Here is an 11,570-nt window from a genome sequence, read left to right as displayed (position 1 = left end):
TAAAAAAGAAAGAATCCAGAATGGAAATCCCACCGACCATTTATATCCTTTTCCACAATTTTGTGACAGGAAACAATAATTTTTTTATTATTACTTATACACAAGGCCCACAGTTCTTCTCCAGAAGTTTAATAGTACCTTAAAGTTAATATATAAATGAATACCTTAGCTATTAACTATAGTGTTTTGTTGGCAGTTGTAAATTGAGTGTTATGGTAAAGACAGAGATTGACAGTGTCATCTTGATCATTTTGTTTGCAAACTTCTGATTGTTCTGGGTCCTCTGATGAAAAGAATCTTTATCATTTGGTTTTCATGGCCTCTGGCTTTGGTCTTTGTGAGTTCTCTTTGGCACTGTACTGTGGGCTCCCTCTCGATCAACCTGGAGAGCAAAACTGAAACTACTCTCAGATCCAGGACTGCGGATGCCACCTGCGGAGAGAATGCCTGACTACCTTAGATCAAAGTCTGTCGGACTTGCCTTTGAAGTGCCCTTCCTCCAGTCTCGTGTTTACGTTAAATGGCTTGGTATCGGTTTGCCCTTTGTTTCGATTATGCCTCTGGATATATAAACTCAGTTTTCCCCTAGTAAAAACACATGATACAGCTGCCTGGTGCCCATATCTTTGTCTCTCTCTCTCACCTGCTTGTATTCACAGGTACTCAATAATCTCCAGTCCGAGAGCACCCCACGGAGTGAGGGTCTGCTGGACGGACTGCCACACTGTACTATCCTGTCCACACTCGTACATGAACCTGTAGGTAATAGGAAACTACTATACACAGGGAGGTCAGATTTTACTCTTAGAAATGCCATCAAATGGAGCAACGTCAGGAGAAAAGTGATATTACAAATGGCAAAGAAAAGGCAAATGTGTGCCAAGACTTAAATATGTTCTTTCTAAAAGTCAGTTGGTGTTGAAGTTTGGCCAGTGTGATGGGTTTAACAGGTGGGAACTTCAAAAGATGATGAGGCCACGGTAGCTCCTCCCATTAAAGGGTTTATGTCATTTGTAGAAGAGGCTTCTCCCAGAATCTCGGCAAGCATTGGCTTGTCTTTTTGTCTGTTGTCACATGAGGGTATAGTCTTCTATTTTTTTTGGAAAGCATAGCATGAAAGTACTACCTTTTGAGCAGAGAGCAGCTCTGACCAAAAAGCGGAATCTGCTTGGCTTTCAGCCTTTAGATCCATGACAAAGTAGGTTCCCATTCTTTATAAATTAAGCAGTCATGGCTGAGAATGTAGCTCACTTGGTAGAGTTTTTTTTTTTTTTTTTAGGATGCATGAAGCCTAGGCTTGATCCTCAGCACCATGGAAATGAAGCATGATGGTATATGCTTGTGTTTCAACACACTTGAGATGGAGGGAAGAGGATTAGAGGTCCAGTGTAATTTTTGACTACATAGTGAGTTCAAGGTCAGTGTGGGATACATGAGAACTTGTCTCAAGATAAACAAACAAACCAACCAGTCTGTATTATTCTGTTATATTAGTGAAAAGGGAGTAAGACAGTGTAAAACACATTTAAAATAATGTGAGCAGACTAGAAGTCAGGGTAGATGTGTCTGATAATGGAGAGTAGAGTGCAGGATGCTGGGACATAGCTCTTGGTACAAAGCAAGTGGACATGATTCTGAGAGTGGGAGATAAATGGAAAATGTGGAAGATCTGGAAAGATGACCAGAGGCATTCAACTTTGATGGCTTTCAAAGAATCCTAAATAAAAACATTTATTAAACAAAAAAATAAAATTACTCACAGTAAGTAAAATTGCTGTTGTCTTTTGTATTTGTGAAATGTAAGTAAAATTAGATTTCATGTAATTTGAAGGTCAAGTCAAAGGGGAAATACAATCCCACAGTTTCCTTTAAAAGTGATGCAAGCATTTTCTCACTTTTCTCCCAGGTAAGATGTAAAGATTCAGTAACAGGGAAATTACTTCATCTCACCAGATAAAGTGATAGGGCTGCCTCATGAAAGTCTATTCACAGTAGTATGTTTCCATAACCATAATGCAGTAACACACCTCTGCTGAGATTTTGCACATTAGCAATTCATCATGTCATGAGTTCCTGTTGGTGTAAAATTCCTGATTAAGATGAGCTGACAGCAGCAGGACTATGAAGTATTTTGCTCCTCCTCCCCGCTAAACAAGTCACATTTAGTATTTCTTCAAGGTCAAGTTCAATTGAAAATAGCACAGGGCTGTAGCTCCTTAGATTTGTACTAATAATGGCTGGGTGTTCTCAGCAGAGGGCTTCTGGCAGAACAGCAACACTAACTTATCAAAATGCTTAAGAAAGCAAAATTGCCTTCCAGACAGGAGATCCAGAAGATTTATGGCACATCATAACCAGATTTTTCTTTTAGAATACAACAATAAACCTAATGCTAGAACAGCAATTGCAACAAAGGCATGCTTTCATAAGCAGTACAGACATTTCCCTGTCTCTTCATAATTTTAGGTGTTCCTTTCCAACTGGCTTCAGTGTGTGCTAGAAAATATACCAGAGGAGCCAATGTTCTTCATCTTGGTGGCAGCAGTTTGAGTGACACCCAGCAAATTGTATTCAAAAGACCACATGGCTTTCTCAGCTAAACCTTCAATCATTCTAATCATAACTGCAGGTATGGATAAAGTAACTTGATTTTCTGTTGAGTCAAGAGCATGTAGATAGAGCCATTTTAACTGATAGGTATCATAGTGAGGCTCACATTGCCAGAACAAACCTTGCTTCAAGAGCACTGTGTAAGCCCATGCTCTATCCTGTCTTAGGTTTAAAAATCTCTCTAAGCCCCAGTTCTTAATCACAAAAAGGGGAGTGTGGGAAATCTACTTCACTCTATCTTTAGGAAGATTAAGAAAGATGAACTTCTGAAAGCATTTAAGACAGTGTGGTTGGTTTATACTCATTGCTGGTGGGAGTACAAACTTCTACAGCCACTAGCAAAATCAGTGAGGCAAGTCCTTAGGAAGCTGGGATTAGGTCTACCTCAAGATCCAGCTATACCACTATTGGATATGTACTTAAAGGACTCTATAGCCTACTACAGAGACACTTGCCCTACCATAATTTTTGCTGCTGTATTCATAATAGCTTCAAATTGCAAAGTCTAGGTATCCATAAATGGATGAATGGATGAAGAAAATGTGGTGTCCAGTATCACTCACTTGTTAAAAACAGAATCATGAAATTCAGAGGTAAATGGATGGACCTTGGGAAAAAAAATCATTCTGAGTTAGATAACTCACAGTCAGAAAGAAAACAGTCAGTATATGTTTGCTTATATGTGAATATTAGCTGTTAATCTTCAAGTAAGATGGCCACACTCCATATAAGTGCAGAAGTTAGTTATACAGAAGATAATGAATAGGAGCAAAGGATCTTCCTAGGAAATAGCATAGACAGTTATGGACAGACAGTGGCAAGGGAAGGTCAAATGGGGAGGAGGAGAGAAGAAAGAATTAAGGGAGGGAGGAGAGGGAGAGCTAGAATAAGGACCATTTGAGGAGTTATATTAAAGCCTAATACTGTAGAAGAATATGAAAGGAATTTAGATGGAATCACCAAATAACTAGGGAGACAAAAGTCCCAATCACTCATCTCTCACCACCAAAATGAAGTCTTCATGCCAGGGATGGGGTATTATCTACTTGAGTTGTTGGCCAAAAAGGCCACATGAAAATCCCTATACTCTATCCAAACTAGGTTATTGCAAATCTATTGATTGATCTCCACAAACTGATGGCAAGGCCTTATTGTTGAAAATAATTCATGCACAACTCACTGAACATGGACTGGTGTCTACTTAGACCCTTCACTCCCACTGATGATATGGGACTAGAAGGTACTCTATACTCTAGCAGAGGAGAAAGGTAAACATTAACCTGTCTATAAACCCTGTGGCCTATAACTGTGACCTTCCTGCAAGATACATTTGTAGTACAAAAGTAGCACAAAAGTTGTGGGAGTAACCAACAACTATGCAATTGAAATTAAGGTCCACTCCAAGAGATGAAACCTATGCCACATACTGCTATGGTAGACAAGACCATGAGCCTAGATAGACAATGAGCTTAGGGGGAAAACATTGGTCTGATAAAGAAACACAGTAATATCAACATTCTGCTATATTCATAGATAAGTGTCTTAATCAACCATTATCAGAAAAGCACCCTATTAGAGGAGATGGAAACAAATACTGAGACACACAATTGGACAATGTGCAGAAAGTGAGAGTCCTTGGAACACTTAGTCCTAAATGGGATGTGTGGTGGCTTGAATAGCAATGGCCCACAAAGCCTCATATATTTGAATGCTTAGTCTTCAGGGAGTGGCACTATTAGGAGGTGTGTCCTTACTGGGGTAGGCATGGTTAAAGGAAGTATGTTACTAGAGGTGGGCTTTGGGGTTTCTAATGCTCAAGCCATCAAGCCAAGCCTAGTCTTTCTCTTTTTCTTTCAACTACCAATGCAGATGTGAAATTCTTGGCTCTTTCTCTCGTACCATGTCTGCTTGTGCATTGCCATGCTTCCTTCCATGACAGTAATGAACTAAACCTCTGAACTGTAAACTAGCTCTAAGTAAATCTCTCTATAAGAGTAGCTGTGGTGATGGTGTCTCTTCACAACAATAGAAATACTAACCAAGATAGGATGGCTTTGTCAAATACCTTCCCTCAGGGCTCCAGATACAGAAAGATTGTAAGAGTCAGTGATGATGGAGTTTACTGAGAAAACAAGAACTTGTAGATGTAGTGGGACTGATGTAGATATGAATTCACAGAGACTGTGGAACATGTACAGAGCTACACGGGTCAAAGCCAGATGGAGTCTCAGTGCTAAAAAGGGAGGAAGACACAAGTCCCCACCTGTCACCCAAAATCTACTTCTAACTGATAACCACTCACAAAAGATGTATTAGTTTTCTCCAGTGGAAACTCACTGGGTAAACAGACAACACTTAAAGTGGTAGTCTTTATGGTGGGCAGTAGATGCCCAACACATATTGAACTCAATGGTAGTTTTGGAGGCTTTTTGTCTCATATTACTTCATTTAAGCAGTTTTTAAAAGTCTTATATATCTCTTGCATATATATTATGGCTTCTGATTTTGTTTTTAATAGGTTTTCTACATGTGAAAATATATGTCTCTGCATTGTATGTGTTTCTTGTGCATTGGCCATTTTTTTCTGTATGTTTTATCTTATTTTGATTTACTTGTTTTTATTTTATCTAATTAATTATTCTTTTTTAAAAGATTTATTTACTTATTTTACATACATGAATACACTCTGTAGCTGTACAGATAGTTGTGAGCCTTTATCTGGTTGTTGGGAATTGACTTTAGGACCTCTGTTCTCTCGGATCACCCCACTCGCTCTGGTAGGCTCTACTTGCTCAGTCCCTGCTTGCTTCAGTCCAAAGGTTTGTTAGTATAAATAAGTACACTATAGCTGTCTTCAGATGCACCAGAAAAGGGTGTTAGATCTCATTAAACGTGGTTGTGAGCTACCATGGGGTTGTCTGGATTTGAACTCAGGATCTGTGGAAGAGCAGTAGCTGCACTTACCTGTTGCTCTTACCATCTCACCAGCCACTAATTATTATTCTTAATTATGATTATTAAAATTACTATATTCCTGTTTGTTTTCTAATGAAAGAAATTAATAAAGGATATCTATTTGAATTGGTGGGAATTTGGGAAATATCTGGGAGGAATTGGGGGATAATGTATTAGATGAAAAAAATATTTTCAATAAAAAAATAGTGGGAAACATAAACACCCCACTCTAATCAATGGACAGGTCATGGAAACACAAACTAAACAAAGACACATTGAAACTAACAAAAGTTATGAACCAAGTGGTTTTAGCGGATATCTATAGAACATTTCACCCTAAAACAAAAGAATATACCTTTTCACAGCACCTCATGGTACATTCTCCAAAATTGACCATATAATCTGTCACAAAACAAGCCTCAACAAATACAAGAAGACTGAAATAATCCCATGCATTCTATCAGATCACCATGGACAAAGGGTGATCTTCAATAACAACAGAAACAATGGAAAGCCCACATAAACATGGAAGCTGAACAATGCCCTACTCAATGATAATTTGGCCAAGGAAGAAATATAGAAATTAAAGACTTTTTAGAATTTAATGAAAATGAAGACAAAACATACTCAAACTTATGGTACACAATAAAAGCAGTGCTAAGAAGAAAATGCATAGTGCCTCCAAAATGAAACTGGAGAGAACATACACTAGCAGCTTAACAGCACACCTGAAAGCTCTAGAATGAAAAGAAGAAAATACACCCAAGAGGAATAGATGGTAGAAAATAATCCAACCCAGGGCTGAAATCAACCAAATGGAAACAAAAAGAACTATGCAAACAAGGAGCTGGTTCTTTAAGAAAATCAACAAGATAGATAAACCCTTAGCCAGACTAACCAGAGGGCACAGAGTCAGTATTCAAATTAACAAAATCAGAAATGAAAAGGGAGATAGAACAACAGAAATTGAGGAATTTAAAAAAATCATCAGGCCGGGCGGTGGTGGCCCACGCCTTTAATCCTAGCACTTGGGAGGCAGAGGCAGGAAGATTTCTGAGTTCGAGGCCAGCCTGGTCTACAGAGTGAGTTCCAGGACAGCCAGGACTACACAGAGAAACCCTGTCTTTAAAAAACAAAACAAAATAAACAAAGAAATAAAAAAAATAAAAAAAATCATCAGATCCTGCCACAAAAGCATATACTCAATGAAACTGGAAAATCTGAATGAAATGGATAATTTTCTAGACAGATACCAGGTACCAAAGTTAAATCAGGATAAGATAAACGATCTAAAGAGTCCCATAACCCCTAAAGAAATAGAAGCAGTCATTAAAAGTCTCACAACAACAACAACAACAACAACAACAACAACAGCCAAGGACCAGATGGGTTTAGAGCAGAATTCTACCTATCCTTCAAAGAAGACCTGATACCAATACTCTTCAAACTACTCCACAAAATAGAAACAGAAGGAAACTACCCAATTCTTTTGCTGAAGCCACAATTATGCTGTTACCAAAACCACACAAAGACCTAACAAAGAAAGAGAATTTCAAACCCATTTCCCTTATGAACATCGATGCGAAAATAGTCAATACAATTCTTGTAAACCAAATCCAAGAACACATCGAAATGATCATCCATCATCACCAAGTAGGCTTCATCCCAGGGATGCAGGGATGGTTCAATATACGGAAATCCATCCATGTAATCCACTACATAAACAAAATCAAAGAAAAAACCACATGATGATTTCATTAGATGCTAAAAAAGCATTTGACAAAAGTCAACATCCCTTCATGTTAAAAGTCTTGGAAAGATCAGGAATTCAAGGCCCATACTTAAAAATAGTAAAAGCAATATACAGCAAACCAGTAGCCAACATCAAACTAATTGGAGAAAAACTTGAAGCAATTTCTCTAAAATCAGGAACTAGACAAAGCTGCCCCCCTCTCCCTATCTATTCTATATAGTACTTAAAGTTCTAGTTAGAGCAATTTAACAACAAGAGGAGGTCAAAGGGATACAAATTAGAAAGGAAGAAGTCAAAATATCACTATTTGCAGATGAAATGATAGTATACTTAAGTGACCCCAAAAATACCACCAGAGAATTCCTACAACTGACAAACAACTTCAGCAAAGTGGCTAGATATAAAATCAACTCAAACAAATCAGTAGCCTTTCTATACTCAAAGGATAAACAGGCTGAGAAAGTAATTAGGGAAATGACACCCTTCACAATAGTCACAAACAATATAAAATGTCTTGGTGTGACTCTAACCAAACAAATGAAAGGATTGTACGAAAAGAACTTCAAGTCTCTGAAGAAATTGAAGAAGACCTCAGAAGATGGAAAGATCTCCCATGCTCATGGATTGACAGGATTAATATATTAAAAAATGGCTATCTTGCCAAAGGCAATCTTCAGATTCAATGCAATTCCCATAAAAATTCCAACTCAATTCTTCACAGACTCAGAAAGAGCAATTTGCAAATTCATCTGGAATAACAAAAAACCTAGGATAGCAAAAACTATTCTCAACAATAAAAGAACCTCTGGTGGAATCACAATCCCTGACCTTAAGCTGTCCTACAGAACAATTGTGATAAAAACTTCATGATATTGGTACAGTGACAGGCAGGTGGATCACTGGAATAGAACTGAAGACCCAGAAATGAACTTACATAGCTATGGTCACTTGATCTTTGACAAAGGAGCTAAAACCATCCAGTGGAAAAAAGTATTTTCAACACATGGTGCTGGTTCAACTGGAGGTCAACATGTAGAAGAATACAAATTGATCCATTCTTTCTCCCTGTACAAAGCTCAAGTCCAAGTGGATCAAGGACCTCCACATAAAACCAGATACACTGAATCTAATAGAGAAAGTGGGGGAAAAGTCTCGAACACATGAGCACAGGAGAAAAGTTCCTGAACAGAACATCCATGGCTTATGCTCTAAGATCAAGAATTGAGAAATGGGATCTCTTAAAATTGCGAAGCTTCTGAAAGTCAAAGGACACTGACAATGGACAAAACAGCAACCAACAGACTGGGAAAAGATCTTTACCAATCCTATTCTAATATTGGGCTAATATCCAATATCTACAAAGAACTCAAGAAGTTAGACTCTCGAAAAACAAATAACCCTGTTCAAAAATGGGAAACAGAAAAAAAAATTGGACATACTACTACCTGAGTACCCAGATATATCACTCCTGGGCATATATCCAGAAGATGCTCCAACATGTAACAAGGACACATGCTCCACTATGTTCATAGCAGCCTTATTTATAATAGCCAGAAGCTGAAAACGACCTAGATGTTCCTCAACAGAGGAATGGATACAGAAATGTGGTACATTCACACAATGGAGAAATACTCAGCTATTACAAACAATGAATTTATGAAATTTGCAGGCAAATGGATGGAATTTGAAAATATCATTGAGTGAGGTAACCCAGTCACAAAAGAGCACACAAGTTATTCCCTCACTGATTAGTGGATACTAGCCCCAAAGCTCCACATACCCAAGATAGAATTCACAGACCACATGAAGCTCAAGAAGAAGAAAGACCAACATGTGGATTCTTCAGTGCTTCTTAGAAGGGGGAAGCAAATAATCATAGGAGGAAATATGGAGACAAAGTGTGGAGCAGAGACTGAAGGAAAGGCCATTCAAAGACTGCCCCACCTGGGGATCAATCCCATATACAGTCACCAAACCTGGATGCTATTGAGGATGCAGGGAAGTGCTTGCTGACAGGAGCCTGAAATGGCTGTCTCCTGAGAGGCTCTGCCAGAGCCTGACATACACAGAGGCAGATGCTGGCAACCAACCATTGGACTGAGTGCAGGGTCCCTGATGGAGGAGTTGGAGAAGGGACCGTAGGAGCTGAGGTGGTTTGCAACATCATTGGGGGAGCAACAGTGTCAACAGGCTAGACACCCTGGAGCTCCCAGGGACTGGACCACCAACCAAAGAGTACACATGGAGGGACCCATGGCTCTGGCTGCATATGTGGCAGAGGATGGCCTTGTTGGACATCAATGGGAGGAGTGGCCTTTGGGCCTGAGGGTGTTCGATATGCTAGTGTAGGGGAATGTCAGGGTGCGAAGGTGTGAGTGGGTGGGTGGGTAGGGGAGCAACTTCATAGAGGCAGGGGAGAAGGAGGGTTTCAGGAGGGGAGACCTGGGAAGGGGATGACATTTGAAATGTAAATAAAGAAAATATCCAATAAAAGAAAACAAAAGAAAAAGAAAAAAGAGACAGTTTTTAAAAATTATTGTATAAAGAGAAAAATATTTGCTTTTTAAAGTATAATTAATTGCTATTTATCATGATTACAGCACCAAACTATGCCAATATGTTAATTAAAATGCATACATATGCACACACACAAACACACACACACACACACACACACACACAGAGAGAGAGAGAGAGAGAGAATGAATAAATAGTAAAATAGTAAAGCTATAGATTCATCATGAACATATAGATTCATGGACTCATGAAGATTTAGGTACAAATTATCACCCTGGCATGAACTGCTGAAAGTTGTGGCCATGGATATTTGTTACCAATAATTAATTATTTATGTCCTTTGAGTCTGATAGCTAGATACCATTAAACAGTGGCCTGTTTTCTTAAACTATGCCCAGGAGTTATCTTGACTTCACATGTCTGTGAGAACTGTGGGCAAAAGGGATTCACTCCTCTTGTTGGAGAGAGATGGAGTGAGGAAAGGTGAGAGAAAAGAAGAGAGGGTGGGAGAAATAGAGATATAGATAGGTAGATAGATAGATAGATAGATAGATAGATAGATAGATAGATAGATAGATAGATAGATAGATAGATATGCTTGCAAGGTAAGTTTTCATCTCACTCCCATCACAAAGAGCCTTCCTGCCCACCTTGCCTGTGAAGGGCAGGGCCCTGGGATATTTGAGATTGGATTTGTTTTATTCTTCTTTCATACTTTTCTGAGGTTGCTTTGATTTTGGTGACTGAGATGCTTACTTATTATTTTTTATGGTCTGGAGGATGTAAAATTTCTCACTACTTCCATTTACTCTTATATCTGGGTTGGAAAAATGGCCCAGCAGTTAAGAGCATTTGTTTCTTTTGCAGAGGACTCTAGTGTGGTTTCCAGCACCAACAATGGGAAGATCAGAAATGCAGTTCCAGGAGAATCTGACACTTCTGGCCTGTGGTATAAGCATGCATGTGCATATATGGATACATAAATGCATACATAAAATTAAAAATAAAATAAATCTTTAGAAGTAATTTATTGTGTGTGTGTGTGTGTGTTTGTTTGTTTGTGTAACTTTTCTTTCTTCGATGAAGGGATGAGATGGGAGCTGTACCCAAGCTGTGCAAATACATGGCTTGGGCTGAGCACAGAGTTTTTCTTTTTATGTTCTAACTACAATTAGGCCTAGCCTCGGAAGTTTCTAGCCTCCTTGCCACCTAATCTTCCAAGATGACTGATTCAATCTGTATTCTCTTGGCCTCTGACTGAACTGCTCTGCATGGCATCATACCAACTTTGGTGATATGTTCTACTCTTCAGGTGCTTTCTCATTCGTTGCCTCATCTGTCTTCACCTGTGTCTAGTTTTTTTCTCTTTGTAACCTGTCTATGTAAAACTACCATGTACACACACCATCACCTGTGTCTAGCTAGTCCATTCTATCTCCCTGTGCTGCTCTTAAGTAGCCTTTCTATCTTCTGCTGTTCTCATGAGTGTTGGGTATATCCTATCTCTAACTCAATCTGGCAAATCTTTCTCTGATTTCTCACTTTACCTGCTTCTCAATTAGATATCACTTTCAAACAAGCTGCTTCCTTCTACAAACTAACCTTACCTTCATTGTTAGGGATTAAAGGTGTATACTAAGGGAGTGTCTCTATTCCGCCCAGATTATACTGTAATTCAGTGCATATCTGCATTCTATCTGGATTACATAGACCTAGAAGGTCTTTGGATATGATC

The sequence above is a fragment of the Mastomys coucha genome, unplaced genomic scaffold, assembly GCF_008632895.1.
Source record: "Mastomys coucha isolate ucsf_1 unplaced genomic scaffold, UCSF_Mcou_1 pScaffold3, whole genome shotgun sequence".
Taxonomy (NCBI): Eukaryota; Metazoa; Chordata; class Mammalia; order Rodentia; family Muridae; genus Mastomys; species Mastomys coucha.
This window is presented reverse-complemented; position numbering follows the sequence as displayed.